This window comes from Poromitra crassiceps, assembly GCF_964638095.1.
Source record: "Poromitra crassiceps genome assembly, chromosome: 30".
Taxonomy (NCBI): domain Eukaryota; kingdom Metazoa; phylum Chordata; class Actinopteri; order Beryciformes; family Melamphaidae; genus Poromitra; species Poromitra crassiceps.
Genome location: NC_139652.1, coordinates 11,268,393 through 11,280,525, shown reverse-complemented (window position 1 = coordinate 11,280,525; position 12,133 = coordinate 11,268,393). Strand labels below are relative to the sequence as shown.

The window sequence follows — 12,133 nt, the reverse complement described above, 5'->3', positions numbered from 1 at the left end:
AGTAAATAGTTCACAATGCACCATGGTGGTGCATGCTATTACATCAGCAGCAGCCTCCTGCCTACCCTACCTGGAATCTTATCAGTCTGATCTCAACTTCCCCCTACATCCATTTCTTAGCTATGCTTGATGCTCAGTTCAGGCAAACAATCATGAGTCCTTCAACCTCATGTGCATTGACTTGACACTAGGTGGCACAATAGATGTATCTTATGCGATACACCTAAACCAGGGGTACTCAATTAAAATTCAAAGAGGTCCAGTTAGAGAAAATTTCCTCAAGCAAAGGTCGGGAACATTGTAACGTAGCTTACGCTATGATTCAGTGCCATTGAACTCAATGATTGAAGTAGCCTAATGGTACAATGTCTGTATGTAGTCAACAACTGACTGTTAAATCAAAATAAACATCAACAATGCTTATTTACAGTTGTCATATTTAACTGGATTAATTATACATAACTAGCCTACTATAATAAATAAATTATCTTTTCTCATTTCAAGTAAAATAATGCATTTAAAAATAACATACAACAGAGTGCTTTGGAAAAATGTGCATCTTAAAATGAAGTGCTTAAATTTAAGAGAAATAAGTTTCCCCTTTTCTTCACTCCATTTCACATTTAACACTCTCAGCCAACAAACAACCTTTTCTCTTGAGAGAAGTGAGCTCCCTATCTATCTATCTATCTGTCTGTCTGTCTGTCTGTCTGTCTGTCTGTCTGTCTGTCTGTCTGTCTGTCGATCAACCTTGCATGCTGTTGCGTTGGGCAGTGAGTGTGCCCTGGTGTGTGTATGTGTGTTTGCTCATGTGTGGCGCTTCCATAGACCGGTCAGGATCGCACCGCACTTCACACGAGACATACTGGTTTTAATCTGCCCGTAAGAACAATGAATGGACATGTAAGAGTGGTTTCTTTTGAGCACACCGTAATTACTATCTCTCTCCTCGCGTCGCGTCCCCTCCGTCCGTGTGCTCTCGCAGCACCACTCGAAGCAACAGAGAGAAACGATTCGCTTATTTGATTGGCCGAGTAGCAACACGTGTGATGATTTACAGCGCGTGCATTGGTCTGTGAGCTTCCTGGCAGATAAACCAGTAGTACCATAAATACTATAAAAGCATGTGCCAGTTAAAATAGAAACGCTCCGTGAAAATGTAAGTTATCAATGATTTGTAGGTTATAGGGCTCGGTCCGGAGTCCGGACTTTGAGGATCGCCGACCTAAACGTTTCCTTATGTGCAGCAGTGCACACACCCTACAAGAGAGTTCACTTCACTGAACCCGGAACATTAACAGCATACCGATCAGCCATAATGTCAGGGACGTAGGAAAAGGGGGGACACAGGGGACATGTCCCCCCCCCCCCCAATTTTGGTGGCCCAACGGTTAGAGAAGCGAGCTTGTGACCGACCCCTGCCATTTTTGAAGTCCAAAAACTAAAGTTATGTTAAAAAACTGAGAAACGGACCATGTGGCTGCCCCATCTTCCAGCGACCGGCCCAGTAGAAGTATACTGAGTGACACTGGGGCAGCCTAATCACATCTCTTACAAGGCCGAGCTCTCCCCCTCTGTGTCTGGGCTGGGCAATCACATCTCTTACAAGGCCCAACTCTCCCCCTCTGTGTCTGGGCTGGCCCAATCACATCTCTTACAAGGCCGAGCTCTCCCCCTCTGTGTCTGGGCTGGCCCAATCACATCTCTTACAAGGCCGAGCTCTCCCCCTCTGTGTCTGGGCTGGCCCAATCACATCTCTTACAAGGCCCAACTCTCCCCCTCTGTGTCTGGGCTGGCCCAATCACATCTCTTACAAGGCCGAGCTCTCCCCCTCTGTGTCTGGGCTGGCCCAATCACATCTCTTACTAAGTGAGAATGTGGGCCTGTACAAAATGTGTCCCCCCCACCTTTGAAATCAACGCTACGTCCATGCATAGTGGACTTGTTTTGGCTTGTTTGTCATTGTAAGTGGTGCGCACTTTCACCTCTTCTTTGTACAGCGTTCTCTCACCGACAGTGCACACAATTCATTATCACTACTGTATTTCAATTGATATATAGTAGAATCAACACTTTGGAGTTGGATTACCTTACCTGTGCATGTGGATTTTGGTAAGTGTTACGTTTTGAGATGTAACAAAATGATTTATTGAAGTTGTTGCAGGAAATCTGCCCTTTGCCTCTGGTGAACAACATATCTCTCAATGGCACCGATTACATAATCACTGTTATGTAACATGTAGCAATGTAATTGAGTCATGGTGTTAAAACAGTACACGTTTGCATACAGGTATTATAATTGCAGTATCATTTTGATCTTATTATTTCCCTCGTGCTAATAAAGTGTGAAGTTCGACAATGGGTATGGGTATCTGTAATGTAATCAACTTACACTTTGCAATAGTATTTTTACCAAAATTGTCTTTTTGTTATCAAACAAAACATATTTCATATAGTTTATACAAGGTTTACAATGCCATGCTATTTCATGTTATACAGTACTATGACTTTATTGAGTTCTATACAGAGACATCAACACAACAAGCCACACTGGCAAACAAGAAAGGCAGTGATCTGTTATATTTACTTGTTCTTTGTATAATTTTAAGGTCTATCAGAGGATTCAGCATGAAGGTGGCTCATTCATCTAGGATCACCTTTGCTCTACTGTTGCTCACACTATCCAGTGTATCTGGTGGTAACATTTTGGTATACCCTTTGGATGGCAGCCATTGGGTAAACATGAAAATACTCATTGAAGAGTTGCATTTAAGAGGCCATGATATCACTGTGGTTCGGGCATCCGATAGCTGGTACATCGAAGAAATGTCTCCCTTCTACACCTCAGTCACCCTTCCCGGCACTGGTGGATTTGTAAAGGACTTCTTTGAAAGGTTGGTGACTCAGCAGCTGGAAATGAAAATTCACTCAGCTCAGCAGGGTACACCTTTTTGGTCTCGCGTCTGGTCTCGCATCCAAATGGAGTTGGAGGTCCTGGGCCAGTTCGCTCAGTTCCACAAGAAAATGGCTGAAATGATTGTTGAGATGTTTGAAGATGAGAACCTAATGCAGTCTTTCCACGATGCCAAATATGACTTGGTTCTGACTGACCCTGGAATTGCAGGAGGGACAATGCTGGCACATCGGCTCCAACTTCCACTTGTTTTAAATGTCAGGTGGACAATTCTAGGTGAAGCTCATTTGGTCATTGCACCCTCACCTCTGTCATATATTCCATTCACTGCAACGGAGTTGACAGATAAGATGACTTTCCCTCAAAGGATCGGGAATGTTGTATCTTATATCTTTGGGACATACGGAGGAGCGTCCATCACAGAGCCTCATTACAAACCAATAGTTAGGCATTACTTTGGTCCTGAGGTAGATTATGCAGTGTTTTTCCAGAAAGCTGATATCTGGCTTATGAGAAACGATTTCGTCTTTGAATTTCCCCGTCCTACGATGCCAAATATAGTCTACATGGGTGGATTTCAGTGCACGCCTTCTAAGCCCCTCCCTAATGACCTGGAGGAGTTTGTCCAGAGCTCTGGAGAGCATGGCATCATTGTGATGACCTTAGGAACTTTAGTGGGGAAGCTTCCTCAGGACATCACTGAAGAGATTGCTGCAGCTTTCGCCCAGCTGCCTCACAAGGTTTTATGGAGGCACACTGGACAAAGGCCAACCAACCTTGGCAATAACACCTTACTGGTCAACTGGCTGCCACAGAACGACCTCTTAGGACACCCCAAAACCAGAGTGTTTGTAGCCCATGGAGGCACCAATGGAGTTCAGGAGGCAATTTACCATGGGGTTCCGATAGTTGGACTTCCCTTAATTTTTGATCAAGCTGATAACCTCTCCAGAATCCGAGCAAAGGGAGGGGCTAAGATTGTGGACATTGCTGTGCTCAATCGAGACATCTTTGCAGACGCGCTGACGGAAGTCATTTACAATTCCTCTTACCGGGAAAACATGCAGAGGCTCTCCAGGCTGCACAGAGATCAGCCCATCAAACCACTGGACCGGGCCATGTTCTGGATAGAATATGTCATAAGACATAAAGGAGCTCCTCATCTGCAGACACAGTCCTACAAAATGTCCTGGTTTGTTTACCACTCGTTTGATGTGATCGCAACTTTGTTAGCAGCTGTGTTGCTTATGATGCTTACTTGCATTTTAATTGTACGATTTTTGTGGAGGAAGATTTTTAGTGGGGACAAGGTAAAAAATGAATGATGTGCTTTGATCAATTCAATGTTTTTGCTTTTGGCTTAAAACAAAGCCTTCGCAGAACATCAACAATTGTACAGTAACACCACTGCGATGTTACTAAAGTAGACTACTTGGAGATGTATATCGTTCTAACATTTCTATACAGAAAAATCATGAACTGTGACAATGGCATTATATAAATTATAATGCTAAACCTCATCAGCTGAAATCTTTAAATCTCCGTGAATTACTTTTCTGTGAATTTATAATTATTTAAATAAATGTCCATATTAATATTTCAATTAATTGTTCTTTGTGTTCTTTGACTGTATTGATACTAATTTAGATGTCATGGCAACTCATTACTGTATGTTTTTTGTGAGTCTGGGTCCCAGGGAGTCACAAAATATATCTTTTGGGTCCCAAGTTGAAAAAGTTTGGGAACCCCTGTTCTAGCCACAGTACTCACATTATACTGGATGTGTTCTAGCCACAGTACTCACATTATACTGGATGCGTTGACAGTCAGCACTCAGCATGCAAAACTCCATGTTGTAGCTCTGTGATTTGGGAATTCTGCCTTGACTATTTAGTGCACATCATTTTGGATGAAACTGCACCATTTCAGTATTTCAGTATTTCCTCCAATATAGTATACTCACTAAATGCTTTTAAATGTCCATTTTATTCCCTTCTTTTATTCTTTTATTTTCCTGTCAACCATTTTATGTGAAGCACTTTGAATTGCCTGTGTATGAAATGTGCTATACAAATAAACTTGACTTGACTTGACTTAATTGCAAAAATAATTATAACATCAGCAACAATATGTGATTTTTTTGCATCTGGATATTGGATCAATATATGTGAACACTGAAAAGCCTCCTGATCAGTACAGTAGTACAGAGTCAGGGTGTAACAGAGACATCCCCTAAACATAATTACTGCATCATGTCTGTGCCATGATGTTTGGGAGAAGACCTGCTAGAGCCTTGAGCTCTCAGCTCACTTCCCTCGCCCTTTTCCTTTCATTTTACATGATATTCATGATCTGTTCACACATGATAGTGAACAAACAGTGAATAAATACAGTAGCATAGGGTTGGGTACCGAAACCTGGTACTAATACGGTACTTTTACAACCAATACTACCGGTACCGAATTGCAATGCAGATTTTGGTGCCTCATTTAGGTGCCATGCCCGAGCTGCTGAGTGAAATATCCGCCCTCCGGTGCTCTGAAACCTGCGCTGCACGCATCTTCACTTACATTATAGGTCATATAACACATAACATTATTGTTTGAAATCCTCTTCACAGCCTCTTTAAATAAAATACAAAAAAGTTTAAAGTTTAAAATAAGTTAAAATAAGTTGGGAGTGAGAATGTGTTGGCCCAACACATTCTCGCTCCCAACTTATTTAAACTTATTTTAAACTTAAACTTAAAAGGCCCAACACTGTTGGGCCTTTAACTGCTGAATACTGGACAAGGATTGGCTCCAGGATTCGTGATGTCACAATCATGCTCGTTATAAACGGCCTTTTAGGTGAGCTCAGAGAGGTTTCCACTTTCAGCAGACAATTGTGAAAACAGCTTTATAGTGACAAACTTTGCACAGACATTCTGCACAGTGAAGCTCAGACATCCAATTGAAGGAGCGAGAAGAAAACAAATTTTTTAATTCCATAAGCATCACCTCACAGCTCTATGTTTTTAGAGCCTTTGATAGTATCAGGAAGTGTTGTAGTCCAGAGAGTAGGTCTAATTCTTAATTCCATCTGTTTTGTGGTGAAAAGCAGTTTTACATGTAATAGAAAATGTGTAAAGTTCTTGATTGGATCAGATTAAAAACAATTTCTATTCTCATGTTTCAAGATATGATAAGGTTTCAGGAAATGTAAAAAATAATGAGTGAGATTTACTTAGGCTACTCATTGTGCAAAGATGACATTTTTGCATAGATATTTAGAATGAGTCATTCATGAACTATGAGGATAAAAATGGCTATTCCAATATTCATTTCTTTCATTTGACTTCTCAAGCATATTTGACAAAGAAGAGAAATTCCAGTCAACACTAAAACAAAACATTGAACATTAAAAAAAATTGCACTTGAGACTGACTGGGAAGATTTCTAAAGCTAGACCGATCAATCTCCAAATAAAGAACACCACAGAAAAGTAGCCTAACATCTTTCTCAAAGTAAAATTTCCATTGTCAAGTTAAAAGCGATATGATGTCAGATTGCATTCATTTGAATGGTGGTGGTGACGTCGTCACCAATGGTGGTGGTGACGTCGTCTCCTCCTCCCTTCAACTCCTCTTTCTCCTCCTCCTTTCCGCTCTCCACGTTCTCTTGACCTGAAGTGTTGGATTTGTTGGATGCCTGGCGGCTCTCTTTGCACACATACATTGCGAGTACCACGCAGATGAGTATGAGCAGAACCATTGCAATACCCTATGGACCATAAACAAACAACAGAATGAGACCACATTTTGAAGAAAGTTGCTGCTCTCTTTTCACACATCAATTCTGGACAGATGCCAAACCAAACATTTTGAACGACATTAGATTTTCCTCACCTGAGACGCAACAAAGAATCCCTGGATGCGAATCAGGAGTTCCTCTCGTGTTCTGTTGGTGAGCTTCATGGTTGGCTCACACCATTTCTCAGGAGTATCCTTGTGAACAAACACAAATGTGCCCTGCCAGTCTGTCATTGCACAGGCAAAGTATGTGCCGTTAAGGAACAGCAGGATCATCCACATTATGGGCGGCACGGAGCAGGAGATACATATTCTTCCTTTACGTGTACTGTCCCAGAATCTTTGTATGATCAACATCAGTGTAAAAATCAAAACGGCGGGAATGACAAAGAATGCAGACGAAAACAGGCCGTTCCATCTGCGGTCACTGCTGCAGGGACACTCAAACTCTGCCTCCGTTATCTTCTGCAAGCCCAGGAGGATGAATCCAAAAGCCACTTTTGTCACAACAGGGTTGTTGCTCATGAAGCATTGTTGTATGTTTCCCATTCTAAATTCTAACCCTATCAAAAGAGAAAACTGCAGATGAAAATTCAGAGAGAATGTGCACATTTATGAAAAAGCAGTGATGAATTCATATACTTTTTTTGTGTGGGGATGTTTGCCCTGCAGTCAGAGGGCCATATTGTGGCGCTCCTCTGGCTATTCAATGCATAGTCAGCACATAAAACAAAGTGATGACATGCTATTGTGTATTTGCATTTTAAACAGAATATCCAGTGACTGTAACAGAACAATACAATTCACTAGAATAGAGAGTTTCCTACTGGTACTCGGTTTCCTCCTCCCACCATCAAAGACATGTTAGCTAATAAGCGTGGGGCTAGCAACCAGGGCCGTAACCAGAGTTCTGAAATAGGGGAGGTCCAGCAAGGGGAGGTGCATTCGGTGGCGCCCGCAAGGGCGCCGCCGAAAAAAATTTGAGGGTTTTTTCCCCCCTTTTTTAGCCATATTTAGAGTAATATATCATTTTAAATCAACATTATGATTATACTGTTGTGATGTCATTATTCAGTATATTCTCTTTCATGTCACCACCTGCTCAGCTCTCCTGTCAACATAATTGTAACTAACAAACACAAACTGTTTTAGCCAAATTCATATCAAAATGACACCTACAAACACAGGTACACAACCCAAGCCGTACACAACACACAAAGTCATCATCGATAATAAAAAAAACATACAGAGGGACATTTATTTATTCCTAATAGGAACGATTGAAAAATCAAATAAAATATATTATGTTGTTTTTAACTTTACACCACCTCTTTTTGTTACTTATTGGGTCATGAAACTGAAACCATGCATAGCCACCTGCATACCTGACTTCGGGAGCTTGGCAATTGGCATCATGCATGATTAGCCAGTAGCATCCCAACGTGTCACACAGGTAACATTACTTAAGAGACAGACTAGACACTTACTTTCTTGGTTGTTGCTAAAAAATCTGTCAGTGTCACTCACTGTCTGTCGTTCACTCGCTCACTGTCTCGCAGCTCGCTCACCTTCAATTATCTCGCCAGGCAGACAGACAGTCATCACTCACCACCATGCTGCTGCTCTCTCGGAATCAAGTTACCGCGGACGCGGCGTCAGATGACTTCCTGCCTGACCTGCCTTTCGTTTCAAAATAAAAGCGATCCCGTGTTTTTCATGCTTTTCCATGCAGATTGTTTTATAAAAAAAAATATATATATATATTTTTTTTCCTCTGAAATATTAGGGGAGGTCCGGACCTCCCCGTCCTCATAGCTAGTTACGGCCATGCTAGCAACCCCACCTCATAAAAAAACACACTTGCTACAGAAACCACAAAAACATACTACTAAACATACTAATAAGAAGAAGAGTGGGCTACTAGAGAGAACATACTGTAATTTCTTCCACGGGTCAACCTTGCAGTCAACCTTGCAGCTTTGTACAACAGGTGGCAGCAGAATGCTCTGTATGGTGTTGAAAGATATTGCCCATAAATAATGTTAGAACTGACACTATAGACCTTAGTGTTAGTTACAGACAGCGATCATATATAGTTTAACTTGAAAATGTTAATGCACTGGAATTTAATTGAATTTAAATGACTAAAATGTTGCACACATTTGCAAAAATATAAATTTGCAATCGTTTTTATCACATTTCAATTTTCGATTTTGAATGAACATTTGAATAGGCCTACTGACCATGGTGAGGCATGTTTGAAATAGAAGTTCAAATGGCTTTTTCAATAACAATTTAATTAGTATTGGCTGTGTAGATGGACCTATAGTGGGGACTGCCCCCTAGTCCGACACCTCACGAGACCGACAGCTCATGGTTTTGGGTTAGGGTCTGGGGGAGGTTAGGTTTAGGCGTGGGGGTGGGAGAGGTTAGGTTTTGGGTTCGTGGGGGTGGGAGAGGTTAGGTTTTGGGTTAGGGTCTGGGGGAGGTTAGGTTTAGGCGTGGGGGTGGGAGAGGTTAGGTTTTGGGTTAGGGTCTGGGGGAGGTTAGGTTTAGGGTTAGTGAAAAACGGGGAATATAGAACCCGGGGAACATAGACATGATCCCCTGTCCAATGCCTCTTTTTTCGGACTCGTGAGGTGTCGGACTCGTGAGGTATCGGACTAGTGCCATGGCACCCCTATAGTGGGTGTGAATTCTGCAGACCAGTAGGCTACAGATGTTACTCATCTAATTTGACCATCTTACTGCCACATTTTCTGCTGTGGCAGCAGTGAGGGTGTCCTTTTGTAAACAACAAAGAAAAGATCCTTTATATAAAGAAGGGAACAAGTGGGCAACATTTGTTTCAAAGCAAGTGGGCAATGTTTGTTTAAATTTGTGTCCCACTGATGATGTCACAATGTCTATGACATCATCAGTGATGTCATCGGTGACATCATTATTGACCAAAAGCATCTTATGACATGTCATAGGCGCTGATGATGTCATGGGCATTGTGACATCATCAGCGACAGTGATGTCATCAGTGATGCGAAGTTGAGCTACTATGCACTGCGCATGCCAATAGAGCAGGCGAGGCCACGCCCGCGCAGCAGGCGAGCCTAGGGTTTTGGCCCTGAAGGCGCCAATACCCTAGTTTAAAAGCCCCCACTTTTACCGATGTGGCAGTACTGCAGCAGTACCGCAGCAAAGTGGCAAAACTAATTGAGTACATGAAAATACCAATTAGATTACTGATATATTTTTTGACCAAAATAATGCATGCTTAAGTGGGGGGGGGGAAATGGGATTACAATTTCATTTTCAATTAACTTACACTATACTCATCCATAGCTGCAGGTGTTGATGTTTTTTTTTAAATATAACAAGTTATTAGTGGTTATTCATCACTGAGATATGAGAAGTAGAAATCATATTTGTGTCAAGCACTGCAGAATCTGCGTGAGCACGATACGTAGAAATGAGCGCTGCCAATTGAACGGGTGAGCACGCGCAGCGTGTGAGGCAGCGAGGGATGCTAGAAAGGAGCGCATATTATAGGTTTCATAATATTTGCCCTATGGTCTAATCTTGTAACAAATCTTTTTCTCCGTTTTAACAATGTTGAATGCTTACAAACATCAGTTACAACTGCAGCCTCAACCTCAATCTCTCACTCTGGCCTGCAGATTAAATAAAATATCTTATATATAGTTTAAAGAGTACGCTATTAGAAAAAACTCAAGTCTGCTACAGTGATTAGACAAACCATATATTAAACACCCTTATTAAACACCCTTTCATGCTCCATGTAATTAATACAATTCATAGGCTACTCACCAGAATTAGAAATGGAACCAAAAGTATCTGGTGTGGGGGGAAATGTACTTGAAGGCGTGAGAGATTCTTTGAAAGGAAGCGCTCTCCTTCCTGCCTGCTCTTTTTCTTTCTTTCTGTCGATATTTGTATAGTCTACAATATGCATATTCATTCTTTATGGGCTTCCTTCCGACTAGACATTACATTTAGCAACTTTACCTTTTAAGGTAAACCTTCTGGAAATGTGTGCCAGCTTCACCAGTCCACCAGTTCCTGTATCATTTTGTGACATATAGGCCTATTCTAATTTATTTCTTCCACTAAAGCACAGAGCAAAATATTAGTTTAAGACTGGAAGTTATACCAAGCAGAATACCTATTTCTTTATCAGGGTCTCAACATTCAAATTCTTGATAGGCTACTGAAGCAAGCACTTCGACCACAAGTCATGTCATGTCAAGTCAAGTCAAGTTAAAAGAAAGTGCTTTACCATCCAGAAGCAACTAAAAGCATGTAAATACACAGATATACAGTATATGTAGTAGGCCTGGCTACAATAGCCTATGGGCTACATAGGCTACATATAGCCTACACAATATAGGCTAGACACACCTGCTTAGACATACAGTATTATACATAGTCCTATATATGAAGGAACTTGTAGAATATGATGTGAGAACTTATGAATGTGAATATCAAAATTATCTCTTTCTCTCTCTCTCTCTCTCTCTCTCACACACACACACACACACACACACACACACACACACACACACACACACACACACACACACACACACACACACACACACACACACACACACACACACACTCACATTCTTATTATGATTAGAATTTAATAACCATTTGTATGCACAATTTGCACATTAAAGAAAACCATATTTGGATAATTTAGCAAGTTGGCTAATATGTCATGGTTCACTATATCGAAAGCTTTGGATAAATCTAAGAAGATGCCCAGAGCACAATTGTTATTTAAGGCAGAATAGATTTTATCAACCAGATTTAGTAGTGCTGTATCTGTTGATTGATTCTTGTGGAATCCATATTGATGTGCATACATAGAATATTATGGTTATTTAGATGATTCAAAATTATTTTAAAGTTTCTCAATTTTTTTTTTAAAACATGGTAGAAGACATATTGGGCAATAGTTTGTAAAACAACATCAGTTTTATCTCACGTCACGAGGAGAGATACATTTTCTACGCTTGCATCAGGTTTGCATGTGCACCGTGTGATATGAAACTCACACCTCTGTCTGTGCAGCGGAAGCAGAAGGTAATGTGCCTCTTGCCTGCTGCCAAGTCGTTATTGTAAATAAGAATTTGTTCTTAACTAACTTGCCTGGTAAAATAAAGGTTGATGATGATGATCTAATGATAATAACAGGCTTTATTAACACGTCCCTTCATATGCGATTTTAGGCAATGCAATGGGGGATCGAAATAGAGTAATTACAGCGAGAAAGAAATTGCACAACGCCGTGACCTTGTGCATTTTTTGTGTGCCGCACAGCCTAGGCTACTACAGTCAAAAATATGAGAATATTAAACACGGCATATCGCGCGCTACGGGCACTGGATTTCTAGGCTCGCCGCGGTGCG

General features: G+C 41.2%; 1 pseudogene across 1 annotated transcript; it reads left to right on the top strand.

Moving 5' to 3' along the window:
• Positions 1 to 2,004: 2,004 nt before the first annotated feature.
• LOC310800582 (UDP-glucuronosyltransferase 2C1 pseudogene) lies at positions 2,005 to 4,974 on the top strand (annotated as a pseudogene). The gene is made up of 2 exons (XR_014554004.1): positions 2,005 to 2,112; positions 2,610 to 4,974. The product of XR_014554004.1 is annotated as a UDP-glucuronosyltransferase 2C1 pseudogene (transcript).
• Positions 4,975 to 12,133: the final 7,159 nt, after the last annotated feature.